Here is a 25,182-nt window from a genome sequence, read left to right as displayed (position 1 = left end):
TGCTGAAGGGCATGTTTCCCATGGTCACAGTTATCTATACTCTGTGTGGCAAGAGTGGGAAGGAGAAACTTGATGCTACAGTTGGTTAGGTTATCTGGAGGCATGGAGAAGGTTGGAAATGCGGTGGTCAGACAAGGCAAAAGCACTAAACACAAAGCGTTTGTTACCTGTGCTCTAAGGGCATCCAGGGAAAGGTCGCAGAAAAGCGTGGTTAGTGGCAGTCCTTGAACTACTAGCTGGAAAGATCTCAGAGGACGTTGTAGGAGGGAATGGTGCTGCTTCTAGCTTCACAGGGCACTTGGAAAATGTCACTGGACATCCCTGCACTCCTGGCTCTGCAAATCTGCCACCAGGTCAGCCACTTGCATGTCACCAAGCTTTGGCTGTAGAGGTGTCCTCAGCTGAGCAGAAGACCCAGCCAGTACAGCGACTGCAAGCTGAAGTTAGAATATGGGTATTAGATTAATGCTTTCTAAAGATGAGAGGATTTTAACCATTGGAATAGATGTCCAAAGGATCTTGTGCATTTTTTCTCAGCTTTGTCTCGAGCTTATATCCATCATGCAGTGGCAGACTCCTCCTCAGCCCTGGGTTATTGGACTTGATGGAGGAATTTCTGGGCAAAAAGCACAACCCGCTCTAACGCAGGAGGCTAGGCTGGGTGTTTCTAATGATTTCTTCCTGCTTTCAAAGCTTCTGATTAAATCTGCGTCGTTTCCCACAAGTTGGGAGCCGAGCCCAGAGGGTGAAATTCCATACGATTCAGCGATTAATTCCACCTTCATTCCTGCATGCCGCCTGATTGTGAGATCTTAATTGGTGCAGAAAGGGGAATCTCTCCTTTCCCAATACCTTCAAGACAGTAGCCCCAGCTTCCCATCAAACCTGCTCCTACAACACAACAGTGCTATAACTGCTCTTCTTAACTCGAGTGGAGTTGCTACCGTCTCTGCTGATGATATATGAGGGTGTCACGACTTGTTATGTCATGTCAGACGATATGGTGGGATAATAAGAGCTGATGGGATGCAGCAGCAGTCATTTTGAAATTGAAGGAAAAGGTTCTCTGTGCACCAAAGAACACATCTGTTTTGTGGCATAATTGAAATTAACTTGGGGGAATTCGCTACATCTCGGGTGTCTTCCACGGTGACATGCAATGTAGAAATGCAGTCTTGGAAAGCTTTTATGAAAGCTCAGCAGCCAGAGCAGTTTTAAATTGCCTTTTTTTTTTCTCTTTTGATTAAAAAAAAAAAAAAAAAGAAATTCTGATGGCAATTTCCTACTCTTGTCTGATTCTACCTAATTTGCGCTTGCACTAATTGCAGTTTTATAAACAGGAATTCCAGGGCTATGTATCTCTCTACCAAGGGGGGAGATGTTTAGCTTTTCACCTTTTTCCTGGATGAAATATGAATTGCCTGCATTAAACTTCTCTGTGTAGAGCGATGCTGGGAGACCAGAGAGCAGCCGTGCCTGCTGCTTCCTGGCTCACATGGGAGCACTCCAGTCCCCTTTGCAGGGACTCCCAGGAAAATCCCATCTATTAACTCCAGGTGCTTGGCTTGCACCCAGGGGAATGCGATTCAGGGGTTGATGTGTGCAAATGGAACTCGGGACCCTCTGGAGGGAAGCAAGCATGCTGTGGTGCAAACTGAACCTCACCAACCAGGAGCCATGCAAGAGGCATCACCGGGGGAATTAAAACTTTAATCCCTAAGGATGCAGCAGAGAGATTATTTCCAGGGCAAGGAAGCATGAGATGGCTGCCGCTCAGGCTGCAGTGGTATCTTCAAGCCTGGTCCAGATGACAGCCTGTGCTTGCAAAGCTCAGCATCTTCCTCTCAAAGACAGAGATGGGTGGAATAAGGGTCCAGTGGGAGTCCAAAGGAGAGGGTTTCACCTTCCAAACATATGTCCTGGTGCTAGCTGAACACACGGTTCCCCTAGCTGTCAACAGGCACCTTGTTGTTGGGAGCCAAAATTGTTCTGATACAACCTCTATGTCAAATGTTGATAAAGAGCTCTCTAAGTACCTTTTTTTTTCCCTTTTAATCTTAATTGAAGTATATCTCTTCCCTTAAAGCTGGAGTAGAAGTTTTGAGCCTCTCTGAGCTTTGTAGAGATTGCAAAATCTGACCAATACTCCCCACAGGAACATCTGGCAGAGGAATCCTTGTGGCTTGATTGGGGGCAGTCTGCTCAGAGTGGGTCTCCCCCACGGGCTGTTCACTACAGGTAGCTGCAGAAAATGACCCTGCATCTCATCTTGTGGATCTCAAATTGGGCCATAACTCTGGGGAGATGGATTCTCTGCCATGGGCCAGCTGGATGAGCAGGAACGGTCACGTCAGCTCCTGTGCCTTAGTTTCCCCAGTTGCTAAAATGGCAGCAATGATGTTCTTGCTTATATGGCACTTCAAGGCTCCCAAGGAAAGGCTGGGAGTTATAGTCATACTCAGCCTCTGAGCTTTCAAGGTGCCTTGCAATTCAATTAAGCACTGAATCTCGCTAACAGCAGTACATAAGGTGTGACTTCTTGTTCCAATTAATCTCAGATTGTGGTACTACTCCGGACACTGCGTGGGCATTACTTACTGGAAACATACCCCAGTCTTAACTCAAAACATATGTGGCTGATAGAGCTGACCCAAGGGAAGGGAATTTGCCTGCAGTTTTGCCTGGCCTGCATGCTAGCTGCATGGGGCTGGGGTTGGAGGGCGAGCTGGGGCATCTTTGGGTGCTCACTTTGGGGCTGTACCTTCAAGGGGAGTGATGGGGCTGAGCAAGGTGGGACTTTGTCCTAATGATGGGGTGGAGCTGGCTCGGGAGAGGATATAGGGCAGGAGCTGAGCCAGCAGCAAGTCTGGTAATGGGGATAGCAAGGGAGGAGGAGGATTTTATAGCTGTTTGCAGTACTATGGGGCTACTGAGGACACCTGCTGAGCTTGCTTCTTGCTCGTCCTGTCTCAGCTATGCCATGCCTGAGTTTTTCCTGCTTAGCTTAATAAGCATAGAGTAGGGAAAGACAGCAGTAATCTTTGTTAGAGGGGAAGCTATGTTAATTAGCTATGGAAAGCAAACATCCACAGCTTAGGAGGTAGGCAGAAAATCCTGACGCAGTGGGGGTCACCCTATTTATTGCCCAGCCCATGGTGTGTCTGATTACCTGCATGTAGGAAGGCTCTGTGTACGCATGCAAGGTAAGCCTGAGTTTGGAGTAGAGAGCAGGGATGTTGCTCTGTTAGGAACTGGGGATCTTTTAGAAATGAGAGGAACCTGTACAGTCCTAAAACCCACAAGAAAAGGTGCTTTTCTGGATTGGGTCCTGGTGCTATCCAAGACCTAGATCAGGAGGTGTTGGTCCAAGAGATGCTCAGTAGTTGCAAATACAATGGGCCCCAGGTGTTGGGAGCAGGTGCTTTAAGATCTTTAGCATCCCAGAGGAGAGTGATGAGAACAAGACAGAGTGCCTTTTGCCAAAAAATAAAGCTTTGGTGCTCCTGGGTCTTGAGTACTGAGGGTGCTTCTTGCCTCTGCATCTGTGGGGGAGCATGGTGGAGGTACAGGTAAAATGGTGGAAGACAGGCAGTTAGAGACTGGAAATGTTGGATTTGCTCAGTCTGGAGAAAGGAAGAGGGGGATTTACAAAATCACAAAGTTATCAGAAAAGGCAGATGTGGGCCTGTCCTTTACCAGCCTGTGTGTGGTAAGTGGGTGCACCTGGTGAAGCCAGAGGGAGCCAGGACTGAGACACAACCTGCTCCATCTGCTCTGAGAACATTTTTCTTCTGCCTTTTCTACTTTATTTTGGAAGTTATTTCATCTTTTCTAAATCATTTTTATTTTCTCTCTCTCCTGTTCCACCCACCCCAAATGTCACAGCTGATGCTTTGAATACAGCTTAGCAATTTTTGTTCATGGGAAGAAGCACTACAAGAGAGCGTCTTGTCTACCTTGCCCTGGGAAGACTTATTTTATGCTTATCTATCACACATGCAGGTGCCAGAACCTGGAACAGGAGTAGCTGTTGGATTTCTCGTTCCCTCCTTGGTCCAGGAGCCTGTGCAAGACTGTTTCCATCACGATCATCAGATACCAGCGCTCTCTAATGTGTGAGTAGGTGCCTGGGGATGTTTTGAGAGGGGCATTTTAGGGTTTCCTGTGTTCTGAGGGTCAACCTGAAAAATGCAAAGAGCCTTCCACCTTCTGCTTTTGGCTCACTGCTTTCTTCCTCCCACAGGTAGAGTTTTGGACTGGAATTTGGATCTTGAGGCCAAATGCAGTGGTTCCAGACAGCCCCCTTTTTTTGTGAATGTATTTGCATGGGCTATCTTTTGTAACTGGCTTTATCAAGCTCTTGCTCTGCCCAACTCAGAATGTGATTCTTTGGCAGGTTGTATTTTGCTCTCTTTCTTTTCTTTGTTAATCCTTGCATTTACTGGCTGGTGGTTTTGGTAGCAGCTGGCTGTTTCTTGCCATCCTGGCTCCCAGGGTTTGGGTTTGGGAAGGCAGTTGGAGGCAATTGAACAAAAAAAAGTGGAGGCTTCCCTTTTTTATCATCCATGCTCTGGTGCTGCACTCCCTCTGTTTATCTAGTTCTGGTTTCAGTGCTTGTTGGACCCTGATTTAACTCACTAACCTGGCAAAAAAGGGATCCAACAACACCACTGAATGATTTTTCTGCTGAGTTTGTGAGTTAAAACAGTTCTGAGTGCCTGGATGAGAAAACCATCTCAGGAGCCTGCTGCTGTTTATGTTGCTGGCAAAAGTCCTGCTGGGTTCAAAATGGAGCGGAGCCAGGGCAGGACCTGCAGCGTGTGTCCTTCGGCTGCTCCAAATTTACAGCAAGTGTCACTGAGCCAGTGATGCTGGGGCCGAGTCCTTGTCCATTTGCTGTGTAGGAGTTTTGGTGGGGAAAATCCTTCTGGGTTTGTGGTGGTCCCTGGTCCTCTCCCTTGCTCTGCTCCCTCCCTCCCATGGCACCCACTCTTCTGTTCCTAGTTTTTGGGGATTAGGGGGTGAGAGGTCCATCTGCCCCGAAGGCATGTTTAGCCTTGGGGTGCTTGCGATATGCAGTCAAGAGTTTTGTGTCAACATCATCCCATGCGGTGCTTGGCTTCATACAAAAGCCAGGTTCTTCCCCCACATCCCCTGCTTTAACTTGAAGAGGAACATCTCCAGCTCCACCTTGAGCTGGTCTGGAAAGAGATTTTATTTATTTATTTATTTTAACTACTACATATTTAGGTGGTGCCCTTTGTTTCATCCTATGGGAAAATATCCCCAAATCTTGCATGTAGTTCTCAAAATGTGGGCATGTCTCCACTGGCTGGGTGCCTCAATGTTCTGCAGCTCCTGACCCCCCGCCCCCCCACCCCAAGAGCTTTTCTTGAGTGTGAGGGAGCTAATTGCGTTGTTCCGGCTCTTTTTCCATCTCTGCTGTTGCTGCAGCGTGGTCAGAGGGTTTGAACAAGGGGGTTATGTTCATTAAATGGGGAAAGGTTGCCTCACTGGGCTTGCGGTGTCCTTTGGGCAGCTGAACCCAGAGGAAAGGGGTCTTCGTGTGACACAGAGACAGGACAGGATGGGTGCAGCTCCTGTCCGCAGGGAAAGGATTTTGTGTGTGGGTGTGTAAACTGGTGGTGGGTGGAGCCGAGTAGAAAAAAGGACCCTGTTGCCCATGTGGACGAATGCATCAAGAGAGTCCCATCCTCCCGATAAAGAAAGAGGAGGAAAATCAGCAATGAACAAATAGGTTTTGTGTTCCTGAGGGCCTTTCCTGGTTGGAGTATTTCAGCTTCACCTTCCTCCTGATGGCTGCAGAAAGTGAGTTCAACAGTCTCCCAGGGCTCGTCTATTCAAGTTTTCCAAGAGAAAAACAGCTTTTCCAGGACTACTTTCCCCCTTAAACAAAAGGGATGTTGTCCAAGGAAGGATTTTGATTTTATGCTTTTTAAGTCGCAAATCTTCTCCTGCAGAAGCTTTCTAGCTGGCTTTCACAGCAGGTTTGCTCTTGCCACCTCTCTGGGGGTACTTGGCAGTGCCCCCGAGCACGGCTCACCGCAGCGAGCTACACCCCTGATCCTTCACATTAGTCTGGCTAGCTTATGAGAGCAAACATACTGCAAAATAACCCTCAGACTGCAGTGTCCACCCTGTCCCTGGTGCATATGTTTGATGCCAAGGGCTTATAGCACATGCTGAAGTATTGTGGGATAATTTATCTGTCCTTTCTGGGGTCTTGTAAAGAGCTGTTCAAAGACAGTGGAGAACAACCAGCCTTATAGACAAAATGGTTGTGAGAGCAGCTACTATGTTTGCTCAGCTCATCTTCTGGTCTGTGCTCTTAATAGACCACCCAATGTGGCCTCATTGCGATGGCTCTCTTGGGCTAAAAGGAAGATGGGTCTTGGGCTAGGATCAAGAGTCAGCTGCAAAGAAGGAGTATTATGAGTAGAGATAGTGGGGTTTTTTGGTTGGTTGTTTTTTTGGTGTGGTGGTTGTTTTTTTGTTTGTTTGTTTGTTTTTTAATCTCCACATCTTTGTCCCATCATATGCCTCCAGACTGCCTGTGTTGTGGTTTAACCCCAGCCAGCAACTAAGCACCACGCAACCGCTCACTCACTCCCCCCCCATCCAGTGGGATGGGTGAGAAAATCAGGAAAAGAAGTAAAACTCCTGGGTTGAGATAAGAACGGTTTAATAGAACAGAAAAGAAGAAACTAATAATGATAACGATAACACTAATAAAATGACAACAGTAGTAATAAAAGGATTGGAATGCACAAATGATGCACAAGGCAGTTGCTCACCACCCGCTGACCGACACCCAGCCAGTCCCCGAGTGGCGCATCCCTGCCCCCCACTTCCCAGTTCCTAAACTAGATGGGATGTCACATGGTATGGAATACACTGTTGGCCAGTTTGGGTCAGGTGCCCTGGCTGGGCATGAGAAGCTGAAAAATCCTTGACTATGGTCTAAACACTACTGAGCAACAACCGAAAACATCAGTGTTATCAACATTCTTCGCACACTGAACTCAAAACATAGCACTGTACCAGCTACTAGGAAGACAATTAACTCTATCCCAGCTGAAACCAGGACAGCCTGGAACAAGGAGAAAGCTCAAACTCCCCTCAAAGGGATAATGGAAGGAAGAAGGAGGCCTCATTTTAATTTATTCCTAGGAAAATGGCATGCATTTCTCATTCTGCAGAAGCCCAGTATAAGTTAAGTTGCCGGATATTTATGATGGGAATTTGCTAAGCATGTACAATTCATGGTTCAGATTGCTGCTCAGCCCCAGCAGGGATTTCTGAGGAGCCATGCTGGAGGCTTGACATGAAGGAAGGGTGTGCTTCCATGTGGCTTGGCACCACCTCCCCAAAGGAATATCCCAGAGCAAGGGAAGATGTTTGATAGCCGTGAGGATCTAATCTCCTGAAGGAGTGGCTGGGCTCAAAGTCAAGCTGTGATAGCTCTCCCCTTCTTAGGGTGCAATGCATGCCTGCCTCTGCTAATGTAATCCCTGCTTCTGGTGGTGGCCTTCTCCCTCTGGCTGATGGCCATCCATTTATCCTGTCATGCAGCACCAGAAGGCACCAGATGTTGAGATATTCAGACTGTTGCTGTCCCTAGGTGAATCACCTGTACCTATGCATGTACCCAGTGAGGGATGTGTTGGCAGTACTGTTTGCAGGGGGAAAGGCTTAGCTGGGGTTGGTGGTGCTACTGCCTACAACCCTCCATGCTGAACTGCTTCAGCCCTGCATCCCCCAGCTATGAGCAGTCTGGAGCGGTCAGTTCACAAGGAGCCACCCAAACTCTTCCAGCATTAAGGTCCTGTAAGCATCAAAAGGCTCTGCTGGGTGTAGATGGGTGAGGAATGATAACCCCATCAGCTGCTTGGTCACTGCTGAGCTTTCCTGTGCCAAGCTGTGGCTATCTATAACCTGGTGCTCCCAGACAGGTTGGTGCTGCCTCTTGGCTGCTTTTCAAATGTGGCCTTGCAAATAATGAATGAAAGGGTCAAGTGGTGACTGCTCCAACGTGGCACTTGACTTTGGGGCTTCTCTGGGCATGAGCCAGAGCTCAAGGCGAGTCCCTGGGCCATGGAGGTCTTCTCTGTCTTCTTCTCCCAAGAGCCCTTTCAGAAACCAATTTGGTCCAGTTCCACCATTAAAGAAGTTGGGTTTTTTTCTGCCTGCTCCCGGAGGAATGCTGTCCCAGCATGCAGTTGCACTACCATTGGGAGCTGCACCTTTCAGGCTTTCCCTGTTCCTGGCAACACATGGACCCATGTCTTGTGCTAACAGGGCTCCTTCACTGTAATACAGCTTTTCCCTTCTTCCCCCCTCTGGGATTTTATTTGTGTGTGTATATATGTACATATACTTATCTACCCTTTTTCTGCCCTGCTCTGCTTTTTAAAATATGTTGAGCTTTATTAAGCTTGATGATCCCAGATTCCCTCTGTAAGAGGGAAAAAAACCCCAGATTTAAGGAGTGAGGCATCTCCACTCGTATCCAGGTACGGTCATGAAACGGTGAGGATGGAAGGAGAGAGATCCAGTGTTGGTGATTAAGCTTACTTCTGGCCAGTTTTGGCTGTGAGAGATATCCCCAACCCTTTAAATCAATGTGGCAAAGGAGCAGCCCCAGCAGGCAGAAGCTGCAGGGGATGAGCACACTTAGCGCTCTTCATCCATCCAAAATTGAGTGAATACCCTACCAAAGTGTGACTTTGCAGTGTCTGTTTTGTGCTCATGACCCCTTTGGCTTGGCCAGAAGGCGATGGGTGACAGATGTTAGAGATCTTGTCTTGGAAGGAGGAAGGGGGAAACTGTACTCTAAATAAAATCCTTCCTCATGTCCTGTGGTTTCCTAAAACTGCTCATTTGTGAACTACAGATATTTATCTATCCCCTCCTGTATATGTGTGTGTATATCTATAAATATGAGTGTGTGTAAACATATGTTATGTGTATATATAGAATGCTTTATTCTGTTACCAGTATGTTCATGTTATTTCAACAATAACAGCAGTACTGGGGCCAGAAAATGCATCATTATCAGAGCTCGGCCTTATAAGTATCATAAATTTTCTGATGTCAAAACATTAGTGGCTTCTCTAGTGTCTCGTAAGGACACTTGATGCTAACCATCCTTGTTACCTTATCCATATGCATGCCAACTATCAAATTAATGTACTTTGATTTCATGCTTTTTAGCCATGAACAAAACCACATGCCTGCTACTGTTAGAATCACAGGGTGATTTTGCATGTACTAAAGGCTGGGACAGGAGTTGGGTGGGAGAAGAGAGACCCAGTCTAGCAACCTGCCTTCAGTGACTCTTGGGACCAGCCTGTGGTCCTGTGGGGCAGCAAACATGCGATGGAGCAGAGCAAGACCAAGGAGCAAGGCAGGAGAAGCAGCAAGGGAGCTGAAAGGGAGCTTGGAACTACAGATGAGCAAGAACAAGCTGGTAAGAAGCCAGCAAAACCTCTGTAGGTCTGTGGGCATCCTGGCCCTGCTCTTTTAGCAAAGCAAATTTGAGGGCTGGCTCAGGGATGTCAAAGCAGATGCCAAAAAAAGGTGTTGCCAAGGGCATTTTTCATGTCTGAGAGCCTTCCTTCCTGCTGGGGAAGATGAGGGTATTTTTCCCTGACTTTACCTTTGGATCTGAGGTTTACTCTTGTGGGTATTGAGGCAAGTTTGTTTATTGCAAGTAATCTAAATATTGTGTTGTATGTGTATTCAAATCTATAAGCAAAGCAGCAATTGCTTGCCTAATTATTTTTTTCTCCTGCAAATAATTTGCTTGCTCACTTCAGTGTAAATCAGGAGTATGTTCTCCAACATTGATAAATCCTGGGCTCATATAACCCCAGTGGGGGAAGAACCGGGCTCTATGTGTTTATAAACAGTGAGAGAAAATATATATCTCTGCACATAGAATTTATGTTCCATGTGGGCTTTCTTGCCAGGGTGTCCAATAAAAGAAAAGATGCATTTCTTTTCAAAAGGCGCTGGAAACATCTGGCTGGGTGGCACCATCACTGAGTCCCATGCATGGAATCCAAAGAAGGTCAAGCACGATGCAGTGGCCCTGTTAATTCGGGGTGCTTGCTAGGGACTAACAAGCTCTGTGATTAAGTAAAAGCAATCAAAAGCTGGAAACCTGGGCCCTGGGGCTCTCGGGAGAAGGCTTAGTGGTGGAGGAACTTATTACTTAATTTGGAAGGTGTTTAGAGGCCTTTTTGTCATGGTTGCCTATATACAGTTGTCATTCCACGCAATTCTTAACTCACTTGGAAGAATTTTTGGCAGGTTCCTGATAGTCTGAGGTTCAGAGAAATTACTTTAATCATTAAATATTACTGTTGCCTGCTCCCCTGTCCCAACATTTTACTGTTCCTTCACAAGGTGTCAAGGCTGCTTCTTAGCAGTAACTAGAAACTAGCTGGAGATGGGGAAAGAGAACACTATTGCCTATGAAAAGGAGAAAACAAACAATAAATGTGAGTAGTTCACGCATGCATCAGCTTCTGCATCTTAGGCTAATGGTTCTGCAAGACCTTGCTGTGTGTCTGATGTGACGAGTCTTTTTTTATGTAACATAAATGTAACGTGCACACTGCACTGTCAAATTAGCCAAGTAACCTCTGATTACATTTAAAGGGTAAAAGGCAGCCAAACAAGTCCAATTCTGTGCATAAAGTACAAAGTCCTCTGTGGTCCAGTGTTGAAGTGCTCTTTCCAGCAAAAACAGGTATAAGACCATATAATAGACTTTCCTGAATTATTTTGAGAGCAAGTGTTGGACAGGGTTGGAGAATGCACCCAGCAGGGAATTTTTAACAGTTGACAATGGGTTGTGTAGAGGACAAGCTTTTCTGTGCTCACCCCAAATCCTTCCTCTAGCAGGATCGTTAAAGTTACAAACATCAGAACAACTGACTCTTTCAAATACCCTCTCCAAACAGGCTGGACTCAACAGTCCTTGACTTTGAGATACCCTCAGAAGAGAAGCATTTTTAACAGATTTCCAAATGTTCAGTGCTAGCAAAGGTATTAGGTGTCTAATTCACCTTTTTAGGCAATGGATAACAACATGATAACCTTTCTGGGTACTACAGCAGTATCCCTCTATCAGCACAGTGAGAGGTTAATTCATTTGTATCTAACAAAAGTCTCAAGCCTATTTTTCCTTTCTTTGCATTTCAGCAAAACAAAAATACTTGAAAGGGGTCAGTGTGTCAGTATTCATCTTTCACCTCTGGGGAGTATTTTTATCTGTAATCCATAGTTTGGCTCGTGCCTTTTCATGGCTCTTCATTACACATGCACTCTTCACTGGCACATTGGGGTGGCTACTCATGTACCTGTCCTCGAAGATGCTCAGTGGAAATCTGACAAATACATGAGGTGATTCTCCCTCCTTCTCTAATATCCTCAGTTTGCTTTGGTTTGTTTTTAACAGCAAATGGACTGGAGGGAAAGATGATGCTCTGGTTGGTACAGCCTCCCTGTCACCAGCTCCCCCTATAACATCTTTGATAAATGAGCCTCGGTGCCGGTTGCTTACCATCCTGCCGGGACCACTGACCCGACCATGCTCTCCCTTTTAGGAATGAGGACAAAAGCAGGATTTAGGGGAAGTCACCAGTTTCATAATTCTTTCCACATTTTACCCATAGCTGTTAAATGTACATGGGGCATGCCATCGGTCACGAACCCTACAGGCTGGTCCTTGGCTGCAAAGCTTCCTAAAGAAGGAATTTTCCCACTGCTAATCTTTCTGGCAAGGAGTGTAGCCTCATTTAATGCAATTGTTATTTTTATCCATTGCTGAATGCTCTGCAGCTCAAGCTGGGTGGTCTTTAAGACATCGTACACAATTAACGTGGGCTGAGTTGGGGAGTGGAGAGGTATTATCAGGGAGGAACATGCGAGTGTGGGATCAGCTGAATTCCTCTAATGCTGCTGGGACAGTAGTGATGGCTGATGGTGAGCTGAAGCCGCACCTTGCACAGTTCAGCAGAGGTGAACTAGAAGGGGCTGTCTTGTTCAGAGGTCTGTATCTATCTGCTGTCCATCTCTTTGAGGAAAAGCTATGTAGAGCTGTCAGTCCTGGCAGGATTGCATCAGGTCAGCAGATCTGGTCTTGTCAGAAATGAGACTGACAGGTTTGTGCTCAAAAAACCCATCCGAGGAGTGCTGACTAAACCCATCTGTCATGGGCAGAGCTGACCAGAGAGGACTTCTGAACCGGAGGCAAACCAATGGAAGGCTGAAGGGATAGACTTCAGAGCATGGTCTGTGATGCAAGTAACACCATGTCTTGCTGAGAGCCCACCACAGCTCATGCTTCACTGCTGGGCAAAGCCAGAGAGAGATCTCCTGTCTGGCTGGTCCTCAAGGGTGACTCTTTTGCCTGCAGTGGAGTTGTGTGTGGCCAGAAGAAAACGACCCCATGGTTTTGTGACCAGTGGGAAGGGCCAGCAGCACTGGCATTGCTGGAAGGAGTTTGGAAGCTTTCTCTAGCAGAGAGCCTAGAGCTGTCATCAGTGGGACACACTTTGAGGACTTCCACTTCCCCAGGCATTTCTTTAGAAGAGAATTGAGAGGGAGTGGAAATGATCTTCAGCAAGGGATTGCTTTTTTCCAGCTTTTTTTCCCTGCTAGTGAAAGCATTTTACAAACAACTGATTAAGTTTTGCATCATCCTGTGGCAGCTGTAAATGGTAATAGATCATTGCTTTATTTCTCTCTTCATTTCTTCAGTCTGGGAACCTCAGCTAGTCATTGGCAGATCAAGAGGTGCAGGCAGTTAATGAAACATGTAATTGAAAAAGGAGGGAAAAAATAAAATCTCCATATGCATGAAAAGTTACAGAAATCCCCATACACTGAGAAATAGATTGGTGACAGGTTGGAAGAAACACTCCGGTTGTCTGGTAGTGTCTCATGGATGGATGCAGCAGCTATCACCAGCTTGGCCCAAGAGCTGTAGGTAGCACTAGCCTGTCTGCTAGAGGTATCATCTTCGGAGTATTGCCTTGTCTGAGGTGGGACAGCCCACCCTGCTGATGTGCTGGTGTTCAACTTGATTGAGTTGCACATCCCATCTTGGGATGAAGGCCAATTAGATCTGACATCAGAATTTAAGCTGGGCTGATTAGATCCTGCCTGGTCTTGGACTCGGTCCTTTATTTCTTTCTCACAGTCTTCTCTTGGGAAGCTCTGTTACCCTTTAAAGAAAAACAGCAGTTTGTCAAGGAAACGGCTGGCATGCATCCAGCGACCATCTTCATCATGGTTTGGGCTACGGTGCACTGCCAAAATAGCACTGGCCTTCTCTACCCTTCCTCAGGGATGGTGAGGGCTTGTGCATGTGTCCCATCTCTGGGTGCTCTCCTCATCCAGCAAACACTGCTAGGACGTTCAACAGCTGCCGTTGTTTTGGAACGGAGGGTCTGCAGGTTGGATGTTTGCCCATCATTGGATGGAGACCACCAGCTCATTTGCTCTGGAGCAATGAGCTGCGAGAGGCTTACAGCCATCTGAGTTTCCACAAGGCAGTATTTATCTTTGGAGGGATCCAATGCGCTCTTTCCTCCCCCTCCTTTGTCAGCAACCTCTGCCTTTTTGGTTTAAACCACTGTACTGCAGGAAAGCCCAAAGGCTGTAGTGTGAGCAGGCATGCAAATATCTGGATCACCACAGGGCGAGAGGCTTAGAGGGATGAGGTGATCCCAGGAGAGGCATGGCAATTCAGCTCTTTTTGATTAAGTTGGGGTTTTTTTTCCAGTTTTTCATGCAGAAAAAGTATTATTCTATATAACACTTTTTCCTTATTTTCCTTCCATCTTCCTACCAGAAAAAGGGGAAGAGGGATTTGTGAGAAAAGCAAAATCATTTTGCTTTTGGTTTAAATTCATTCTTTAAAAACTGGTTTCTTTTCTTAGTGGAAAACCAGAGAAAATTAGTGTGGAAGAGGAAAATATTGTTCTCCCTCAGCTATAGGGATGCTGCATGGCAAAATAACTTTTGACAGAGCAGCTGTCAGGGACTGAAGGGTTGCCAAACCCATCCTTTTCATGAAACTGGAGTCCCTGAACATCCCTGTGTGCCAGGAGCTGCCAGGACTGCAAGAAGGCTGCCAAGTGCATTGGTGCTGTGTTGTTGACCTTCCAGAGATACCATTTCAATTCCAGCTGTAGGGCTGCAATGAGCACCATTAATATATCCTAAGGATACCCAAAATGGGGGAAACTGGGATCTTTGGTTTCTATGGCAGAGGACTTAAGGGAGACAGTAATTTCCCCAGCAACCTTTAATTCTAAACCCCAAAATGACAACCCCAGAGGCAGGTTTAACTATTTCACACCTTCCTCCTATGGCAGAAATGTCCAGCTTTACACTCTCTAAGTAGAAATATGCTTTTCTGAAAAAATTTGTGACACCAGCCCTGGCAATGGTTGTTCCCAGATGCTGCACCGAGCGGTGGGACGGCCAGGAGCAGTGGTGCCTGGTTCCTGTCCCAGGAGGTGTTTGACTACTTTAAGAGTTGGAGAGCAATCCTGAGGGTATCTGAATGATATCCTATAAATTGACAGGAGCACCATCACCTTGGGGTGCTGTCCTATGCCCAAGCCAGAGGGAAACGTGACTGGAGTGGGGCCAGCAAAGAGAGGCAGAAATGATGAGGAGTTTGGAAAGTCTTCCACAGGTAGAGGAGGAGGAGGGGGTTAAACAGATTAGGGCTGTTTAATTCAGTGAGGAGCAGAGTAAGAGGTGCCTTGGTGGGGTTTATGAAATAGTGAGCGGTGCAAAGAAGGTCAAGAAACCACTGCTATCTACCAGCTCATATATTTTACAGGACACCTGATGCTACTCGAAGGGAAGGGGGGAGTATTAAATAATACTTATTAATATATAATAATATATTAATATTAAATCAAATGTCTAAAGTAGGGGGAAAAAAAGATGTTTTGCAAGTATATGTCAGTGCTCCAGCTGTTTTTGAGTGATGATGTTAGGACGGATGATACCCAGGCCTTGGTAGGAGCGCTTCTCCGTGGTCCACAGGGGGTTGCAGGATAGTCTCCTGCCTGCCCCACAAGGCAAACAAAATAGTTTCTGATGGATTTGGAAATTCAGCCTCTACTTGGCAAGATTTTTAGGATTTAAGCCTCTCCTAAGGCTGAACTTCTAAAATACAGCTTAGCTGTTTTGCATGCCAACCTGGTAGTGTCAGGATGTGGCGAATGACCCATTGACAAAAGGACTGGCCGGGCTCGGAGGCAAGAACCAAGGTTGTCTGGGCACCCAGGGGCCGGTCCCAGGGAGGATCTGCCCCAGCTGAGGGATACCCAAGGGCTCTGGCAGATGAGCCATGGCAGCCTACGGCCCTTGGGTCAAAGGCAGCAGGGTGTTTGCTGCTGTAAAGCTGTCATCAACTTATGGCCATCAGGAGCTGAAGCGGTGGTTTACTCTATAGGCTATGTAGCATGATTTAATGTGTGGTGCTGATGTTTCAAAGAGACAAATGAAGTTAGGACAGGCTGTGTCACCAGATCAAAAGTAACCCCATGGTTCCCCTGACAAGTACAGATCACACTGATTTACCCTACTGAAAAGCTAGCCAAAAATATTTGCTGCATTGGGATGTTTTGTGAAGCAGATTTGTCTCCGTTGCAGCAGAGTGGTGGTTGGGTCATTGTGGATGGTGTAGGGGCTGCAGGCGTGGCCAGGGTCCTGCAGCTCTGGGATGGAGCTGGGACCTCCGTGGACTCCTCTCAGAGGGGATGGATGGAAAGAGAAGGGCTTCCCGGGCTGGGTCACCCTGCTTCAGATGCAGGAGCCAGCGTGTGGTGCCTTGCCCTGCTAATGATGCTGCTCTGACCTCTTCCCATTTCCCTGCTGACACTGGAGACTCTCAGCCATGCTTCTGGCTTTGTTTTGATCTTCAGTAATAACAAAAGAAAACAAACTGATGCTTCGTGTTCATCCTGGTCTGAAGTTGCTTGTTAGATTGGGGACAAGAGGCAGATTTTCTCCAGCCTGTGTCAAACACCCACGTGCCAAAGCTCACAGACTTTGCTGGGTGTTGCTCTAAGATTCGTATCTAATGAGTGCTCCCTGGAGAGGGATATTTAAAATGAATAAACAAGGAGCTTCTTGAAAGGGGTTGTTTGGGCAGTGGGTTACAGCAGCAAGGCTAGAAGAGGAGCACGGGGAGGAAGGATGGGATGGAGGGGGTGGGAGCTGCTTGGGGAGGGCAAGCCACCATGCTGTGCCGTCCCATGTATCCGCTGAGCAGCCACCATGCCATTGCTGCCTGTCACAGCACCGTGCTGGCACCAGTGCATTTTCCCCTCTGGGAAATCACTGTCTCTGCTGAATCAGGTGTGTTATAGATTACCGAGGCCTAGTGCAAAGCTGTGTAAAACCAGGGTGGGGTCAGAGGTCTGGGGCTGCTCTCCGAAAGGGCGCAAGCTGCCATGCTTAGAGCCTGAAGACCACAGGGAGGGTCTGGCTAGTGCAGCCCGGGGGCAAGAAAATGAGCTGTAAGGGGGAAACTTTACTTTGCAAGGTGGGACTTCAAGAGCAGTTTCTCCCCTCTGTCTTGTTGTTTCAAGGGACCCCTCTCAGTTCAGTCATTTTCATGCCAGGACAAAAATAATAATAATAAAAAAGGGATAGGGAAGGTTTAGTGGCTTCTCTGCAGCTCCTGATGTGAAATCTCTCCCTCACGCTCCTTCCTTCCCCAGTATGGCTGGCACCTGCTGGCCTGGCAAGAAATGATCTCCTTGTGGTCACTGTGCTGCTGTTGTTCCCCCAAATACAAGTGACAGCAAAGCATCCCACCGGAGCCTTGAATGAGCAGGAACACTTTGCAGGGAGAAGCCAGCTGGGGAGAGCACCTCAGCCATGACCCAGCCCCCTCCAGGCAGCTGCATCCTCCATCAACCCAGGACACCCAGCAAAGCACAGGCCTTAATACAACGATAAACACGCAACTGAGATTGTTTCTTTTACAGGGAAACGCTAAAGAACGGTTACCAAAGCCACAGCGAGTGGGATTACCCATGGGTTTTAGATAAACTGTGAGATGAGGCATCCCTCTTCCATGGGACTGGGATGCTCAGACCACATTCCTTTCCTTAGAAGGGGCAAGGTGGCAGGAACATCAAAGGTTTTGGGTGTATATTTTTCGAGTGTGGGACAGCTGCAAAAGCTTAAGCCAGTAAAGTTGATCAGAAAGTTGGGGAACAGCTCTCTCTTGTTCTGCTGCCCAGCCAGAAGGTTGCTGAGCTTGCTCTGCCTCCCCAGCAGCTTGCAATGAAAGTGTACCTTGCTCTTAGTTGTGGTTTGTGTCAGACAAATTCATTGCCCTACGTGTGGAAAAGTGATGGTGTTGCCAGAAATTTCAGATATATTTTAATGTTTTTTTGCTGGTGCTGTGCCCCACCTCCAGAAGAGAGGTTTCAATTTTTGGGGGGTCAAAAGCATCCCCTTTGCCAGCTGCGCATCAGGAATTAATTCCTGTGATGGGTCAGCGCATGTATTTAAGGCTGGATGTAAACAAGACTGCGATATACAAATGGTTACTGCCCGGAGGGAAAGGTCTGAAGGCAAACATCATGCATAGTCCCATCGGAGGATTATACTGGCTCTGATCCCCTGCTAAAATAGGAACGGGTGCTGCATATGAGCCTTGCTGTGTTTGCAGTCACTGCCGCTCCTGGTTCTCCCCTGTGCAGCCATCCTTGTGCATGCCACCCTTGGCTTTGTGTTGTCAGACAAGGCTGATCAGATTATCTCCATAAGGAAGATTTATTCTTTCACCAGCTCAGTGCTGACAGCTCGCCCTCGTTTCACTTTCTGTGGGGAGCTTGTCCTGCCTCTCTGCAGGTTCAGCCCCAAAAACTGGGGCCAGGCTTGCCTCTACTATAAAGATTTGGATAACCATCTCTGAGCAGGTTTCATGGGCCTGTGGGGGTGATGGCTGCAAAGTATTATGGATGGGTGATGGAGAGCTGAGAGATTCTGTTTGCAGAAGCACACAGCTGATGTGCTTTTTTGCCACATTAGTACAAAAGAAAAATCATATATGTGTGTAAACTGCAGGGAATTGGCAGGGCTAAGACCATTCAGGTTGAGTTAAACTGAGCATGGTGTAGCCTGTCTTGTAATATCTTCTTACAAAAGCCAGCCATAAATCATTTTGATGCAAGTATTTTAACCACATGGTCCCATCATTCCCATAGTGCAGTTAATCTAATACTGGAAGTAAATAATTTGGCTGCGTTTCATCTCCGCCCGTCAGAAAGCTCTGCCCTCTCCCTCTCCCCCACCGAGTTTTGTCAGGAGCAGAGGTAAAACAACAGGTTTGTCCGTGCTGACTGACCGACAATTGGTTGATCATAGAATCATGGATTCTGTGTTTGGGTACAACATGTTTCACAGTGATTTCTCTTTTTTCTACTTTATTAACTAGAAAGGCTTACCTTTGCTCAGAGGATGCTCAGCTTGCTTGCTTTTCAGGTTAGAAAAACCAAAGGTCACACACTGCAGTGGCAAATGTGCTTTTCTCTAGGTCAGTTGTTCATCAAAAGGCACTGGGGATAAACTTTTGCTATAAAAGCCAAAAATTCTTCCCTCTGGTCATGAACACACAGAGCCAAGTTAGTCTGCTCAACAGTGCTCAGGATCTACTCCAGATCATGGGGCAGATGTTGGCTTTTGGTGGCTCTGTCATCAGAATCCATCCATCTTCAATGTTAAAATATTAAGTTGGAAGAAAATATATGCACGTTCTTATAGCAACCCATGTTTTGTTTAAAAACAAGGACCATGTGCAAAGTGGTATTTGTTATGGTAAAACTTTACAAAAAAAAAGAAAAGAAAGAAAGAAATGTAACCAAGCCTTTGAAACCTCAAAAAAGTTGTGGGATTTTTTTGGCAGGAAATGAAAAAATTTCCTTTTCCTTGATATTCTTCTGTTTTCTTTTTTTTTTTCTTTTTTTTTTTTTTTCTGTGAAGACGATGTAATTTCCTGACTAACCCTAATCTGAGCTGTATAATCAAAAGGAAGGGAAGACAAACTGGGATAGCTTCTTCCTGTAAGGAAATTCTTTCCAACCTTTATTTGAATTACTATGGCTTTGTATGCCTTCTCCTTCAGTTATAGCTAGAAGTATTATTTGGCAAAGGTCCTTGTTGCAGAGATGGGGGCTGGGGATGGCGGAAAGAGAGGTAATGGGGTTATAGCTAAGGGTATTTAAGACCCAAAGTTGGAGAGAAGGTTCTGAAGTAAATTTTCCTTTGTTTTATGGCACATTCATGTAATCTAAATTGTGCTTGAGGTTTATTTTTGAGATCATACCCTGGCTTGTGTATTTGAGAGTATGGTACTCAGAGCAATTGCTCTCATTATCTGATTAATATGGTTGGCTCTTCTCTTCTATACAAAATTATGGGAGTAATTAAAACTTGCTCACTTTGCAAAGGGGAAACATTTTGCCACTTGCAAAACAGGCTGGAAAATTAACAGCAGTTACTGGAAGAAGAGCCAAGCAGACGAAAAAAATGTTTGCCTCCAAAACCATCTCTCTGAAAGGATGCAAAACTTTGTGCTTGAGCTAGCCTCCAAGAAAGCTATGGAAAGCTGCCGTGGTATAGTTTGGTTGGGAATTAGGTTTCAGAAAGGCTCGTAACTTCATTGAAAAATGGTCCTAGACTTGATGCTGACAGATTTTGCTAGCGGTACTCATACTTGGCTCAAACCAGGACTTGCAGCCATTTTGCAAGCAGGAAAACATTGGAAGATCTGTTGCTTGCATGAGTTTTTCAGCCACATCTGAAACAGTATTATGAAACCAATCTGATTTGGGTTCCCACATCAAAATGGGAGTCAACTGATCCAGATTCAGTGTGTCCCATCCAAACCGCAGCTCATTTTTTAAGAGGGTTGGATTTGCAGCTCTAGTTTCAGTCTGCTTATAATGGGAAAATGACTTTTATTTTGGATGATCCCCAGGAATTTCTCTATCTTGCAAACTGCCAATTTCCAGATTTGTGCATGGCATAGAGTGAGGGGGAAATCTGACATCTTTTCAACTCCTGTGTACGTTTGGCATAATCCAATTGCTTCTGCTTTCGGCTGAGTCAAACTTACTGCTAGAGAAAAGTGGAAAAAGTTGCATGTGTCCTTGGGAAATGCAAAGAAATTTGCATATGAGCAAAGCCCATTTCTTATGAACTCCCCAAAAAGCCCTCCACTCCCACGCAGAGGGTCCACAGCATCCATTCAAGGATGTAAGGACCATTTATTCAAACCCTGGTTCTCCTTATCATTTTTAGCCACAGAAATTTCCCCCTTCTGCAAGAGTAATGGCCTGATCTAAAGAAAAGAAAAAGTAATTCTTATGTAACTTCTTAACAACATGGTTTTTTTGGTCATTTACGTGGTGTTCTGTAGCATAAAAAAGAGCAAACACTCAGGAAATGTTTGCTTTAATGCCCTTGTTGAACCATGCTCCTGTCCCTGCAAAAAGCCAGCAGCAGTTCATACATGCTGCTCACTTACGAGTGTGAGCAGGCTTATTTAAACAGCATGTTCAGTATCAGTAGATGCTGCAAAAATACAATATTTCAGACTTGACTGATTTGACTTGTAAAACTTCAAGAAAATATTGAAAAACATTCTGGGGTTTGCTAGGGGGAAAATATAGGCTTTAAGCATGTATTGTGATTTTTTTCTTTGTTTCTACAAAAAATGACAGCTTCTAATGCACATATTCCAGACTCAATAGTATTTATCACTGCCTTATTGAAAGATCATTTTCAGGTCCTTTAAAAAAGCAGGGCAGGGAAAAAAAGGTTTCTGGTTTAAATCGGGGCCTCAAAGTGGCAGCTTTTCACAGGAAGATGTGACAATCTTTGTCCAGCAGAGAAAAACAGGTCAGTTATCAGTCCTGGGCCCTTTTGCTCCAATATGGCACAAAGAAGTACTGTGAGCAGGGTTCTTCCGAAAAAGCAGATGATGGGTAAGCCTGCATCCTCACTGATGTGAATTCCTGACCCATTTTCTGTAGCAGACTAGCTCAGGAGTATGAAAGAGCTGCTGGGGATGGAGAAAATGCCTTGCAGACAGGCTGGCCCTTCGGTGCATGCGAATGTAAGGCAACCATCGCTGTGTCGGAGCAAGTCACTGGGCGCATTGCAAACAGCTCGCTCAGACCCAGTCCTCCAGGGATCCTGCCCCAAGACATTGCCGCACAGTTCGAGGATGGGTTGATGAATAAGAATCCCAGCTAATGTGATAGATGGGGAAGAGAGTCTTGTAGTCACTGGTTGTGGAAGGAAGTGGGTGGTATTCTGTAATATTTTCCACCAATTCCACTATTTTAAATTTTTTTTCCACTATTTTCCGACTGCCAGCCCCCCTTCTACTCTCTCTCCATCCTCTTTCCCATGTGAGAGTCTCAATAGACATCAGTTTGTCCCCTGGGCTTGCAAAGAGCTGGTGTGTGCTTCCACCCATCCCATTCTGCGTTTGGAAAACAAGAGATTGGTGAGATCCCTGCCCTTGCAAAGGGCAGCAGCTGGGCTGAGGCATCCTTATCCCACCAAAAAAATATCTCCCAGGGTAGCAGGTAGCCAGTGTGTTCTGTTGCATGGCAGTGGGGAAACAGGAGCTCATGCCGATGCTTTTAGCTATCCCCAAAGGCTGGGGTGAGGATTAATGGCGTCCATAGGAGCTGCTCCCTCCACAGGGAGGGCTGAGAGCCTCCTCCAAGCTACAGTGTTTGGAGAACTGGGGGATGAAATGAAATGTTTTTGATAGCACGAGTGTAAATAGCTCCTGAGTCAGCTGCCCTGGGGGGCTGGAGGCTGCTCCATCACTTGAGATCACTTGGCTCGGTGCTTGATGTGCTCTTCCAAATGTAATTGCTAGCTCAGGGCTGGTTTATTGGGTTTTGCTGTGTGCGCTTGCATGGCAGGGAGGATTAATTCTCTCTGCTGCAGGGGTCACTGGATGGGGCCATGCAGAAGGCCTCCCGAGGACGGGGGTTCAGAAGGACTCAGGGACATCAGACACGCATCTCCAGCTTGAAAGCAAAAAGGGAAATAAGTGCTTTATCCCGCTCCTCCCCAGACTGCCACAAAAATTCCAATTTGCAGAAATATGTGGATGCCTTTTGGCCTTGCAATGAACAATCCATGGTCTCGCCAAGAGAAAATATTCCTTCAAGTGCCCATTTTGTGCTCCAGTTTATCCTGTCCAAGTGTATTTCAGTCCCAGCAGCTATCTCTCCTCTGAGAAGGATTTAATATTAGGAGGCTGTTGGCCCTAATTCAGCAAAGCACCAGGTCATCAGCAGTGCTTGCACATTCATGGCTTGCTCCCTTCTTAATATCGTATTGAGCATGGATGGGTTCCTTGGGAGACAAATGTTTGGAGTGAGGAGACAAGTTGGTTTTGTTCCTGTTTATTTTGTTTGCCATCCAAATTAATAATAGGTTAAAGATGTCCTGCTGATTAGCCATAACATCCCAGCAGCATTATTTGTTCTGTCACAGTCGAGATCAGGGTCCTGGTGTGCTAAGGAAAGAAGACACCAACTCTGCCATGGAGATGGAGAAAGGAGAGGCTTCTGGCCTTAAGAAGAGGGGTGTCAGCCTTAAAGTGGCCTTAAAAAAATGGACTCACAGCTGGTGGCATGGATTTCCCCAGCAGATGAGAGCAAGATGGCTGAAAAGCAGGTATGGGGAAAATTCTAAGTGAATTGGAGGTCTTGATTTAAAGAAGGAGGAGTATAAATGTTGATGGTGTTTTTGAAACTAAGTGGAAGCATCTCCAGGCATCCTCTTTCCACAGGAGTAGAGCAGGGAAGACTGATGGCCAAAAAGTGGCACCAGCTCTGCTTTCTGGGTGCCAGGGCATGGGCTGGTGGATCTGGCTGGATGGCAAAGTGTTTATCTCACCCATCCCCAGGACCTGTGCTCTGCAGAGGGATGCGGGTTAGAAAGTTCACATAAACCTATCCAACACTTCACATCAGTTCTGCTTTCTGTCCCAGGTCCTTCCCTGCCAAATTTGGGGATATTCAGAGTTCCTGTCTGCTCCCCAGCCTCTCACCATCTGGCAGTGTGATAGGAACAGCAGCCTTGCTTCACAATAAATCAGTGCTGCCCAGTGGTCCACATCTGGCCAAGTGGGCTCTGCAAGTGTCAGAAAAGAAAATACTGAAAGCTCTTTCTTGCTCAACATCTATCTGTGTATATAGATGTTTACACATATATATAAAATGGAAGTGTATGTATATATATAACACATCTATAAAAGAAGCTTGTCTAGAACCACAGCATGCAGCTATTCTCTGTCAGCAGGCTTTCCATGAGGCTGGGCTTACACATGGGGACCAGATGTGGCCATCCAAAAAGGTCTGTTCACTTCTATACCCTCTCTTTTTTTTCCATCGTACTTATGTACAGCATGAGACATATGGGGCAACCATCCATCTGAGGCTAAGCAGAAACCAAGAGTGATTGCTTACAATGCCATAAATAGCTAAATAGCCATTTTCAATAGTAAATAGGGATATGTGAATTAAGAATGAACTCTCCGAGCAGTTTGTAGACATTCCAGTTTCATGTTTTAATATCTTCATGTGGCTTTTTTCCGCCCTTCTTTGCTTCTCTTGGTGGGAGGTGACACATTTAACAATGTTTCCCACGAGTGAGAGGCTCACTCTGGTTATCTAAAGCAGAAATAAAAAAAAAAGAAAAAAGAAAAAAAGAAAAAAAGACTAGGACTCTTCAAAAGGAGCCTAGCAGAACCAGAGACCTCAGGCGTCTTGGGAGCTGTATATTCGGTTCTTTGAGGGGACCCTGAAAAATCCCATCCACACGATATTGGCAGTCAATACAAGGATTGGGGGACGCGTTTCCAGCTTAGAGCCTTTGTATGAACTTTCAAAGTTTTCAAGAGCTGTCTCAGCCAGCCACCCTTCTTGACAGCAACGAAAGCTGTCCAGAAAGTCAAATTCCCATCGCATGGAATGAAACTTTCTGATGTTTTTCTGTTTGCTTTTGTTCCAGATCAGGAAGAAAAGTCCAAGTTCCACTGAGTGGAAGTTCTTGTGAAATGTAGAGTCAGAAACATGGGAGCGACCTTATTGAAGCAGACCATTTAGTTTCAGTCTAAACACCAGGTAAAGTGGTACAAAACATGGGTGTCAGAACAAAAGGAAAGGGTAGAATAACCAACATGAAAAAGCTGAAATCAAGCTTTTAGTTTCAAACTTAAATGTTTCTGAGGTTTTGCTGTCCAAACTCCTTCAAAATCAAAATTCTCCTGCAAGTCAAATGGTTTTGGATGAATCAGGATTTACTATTGAAAAACTGCTCTGGGAATTTCAGCGGTTTGCCCCAAACACAGCTTGCTGTCACATCTATGCTTGTCTTTATAGCGCAGGGTTCATAACCACATGCAAAACTTGGGATCCAGCTTTGAGGCTGGCCCTGCTTTGTGCAGGAGGTTGGACTAGAGATGTCCCGAGGTGCCTTCTGACCTTGGTGATGCCCACAGTCTTTGCCATGGAAAATAGTAACTTTGCTAAGAGATAATGGGGGGGAAGGTGTGTGTGTGTGCGTGTACAAAAAGCAAGAGGGGAGGAAAAAAGGCAAAATAGCAAAAGAAAAACAGAGGTGGAGGAACATGCTTGTCAAAGACATACCTAGAAGGGAAAAAGCAGGAAAAGTACTTGTACCTTTCCAGGCTGAAAATCTAAAATTCCTTTCCTGCTTTTCTTCCAAAATATCCCCAAAGTAATCTCCTCCAGCCACCCTACATACCTGATCTCAGTTCAGTGGTGGAGGAGGGATTTTCCCAGGCACATCTTTGGGAAGGTGAAATCTCCGACTGTGGGGAGCATCCATTAATGGGGAAGGCACAGGAGAACTGGCTAGTTAAGCAATAGGCAGGTGTCTTTAACTTTACCCACTTTGCTTTATAGAGCGGGGAGAAAATGGCAAGCAGAAATACCAAATCATACGGCAGGAGCCATTGCCTGAATTGAGAGGGAGGAGCAGTCCCAGTTGCCGAGGCTCAGCACCCCATGGCAGAGGGAGCACTCGGCGGATCAAGAGTTTAGTAAG

General features: G+C 46.1%; 1 long non-coding RNA gene across 1 annotated transcript; it reads left to right on the top strand.

Annotated features, from left to right (window-relative positions):
* The first annotated feature begins 4,002 nt into the window (after positions 1–4,002).
* Positions 4,003–25,182, top strand: LOC138684995 (uncharacterized). Its single transcript, XR_011324214.1, has 3 exons — positions 4,003–4,115; positions 24,124–24,236; positions 25,041–25,182. It is a non-coding gene; the product is annotated as an uncharacterized lncRNA (long non-coding RNA).

The sequence above is a fragment of the Haliaeetus albicilla genome, chromosome 4, assembly GCF_947461875.1.
Source record: "Haliaeetus albicilla chromosome 4, bHalAlb1.1, whole genome shotgun sequence".
NCBI classification, from domain to species: Eukaryota; Metazoa; Chordata; class Aves; order Accipitriformes; family Accipitridae; genus Haliaeetus; species Haliaeetus albicilla.
Note: the sequence above shows the minus strand (reverse complement) of the source record. Positions and strands in the feature narration are given on the sequence as shown.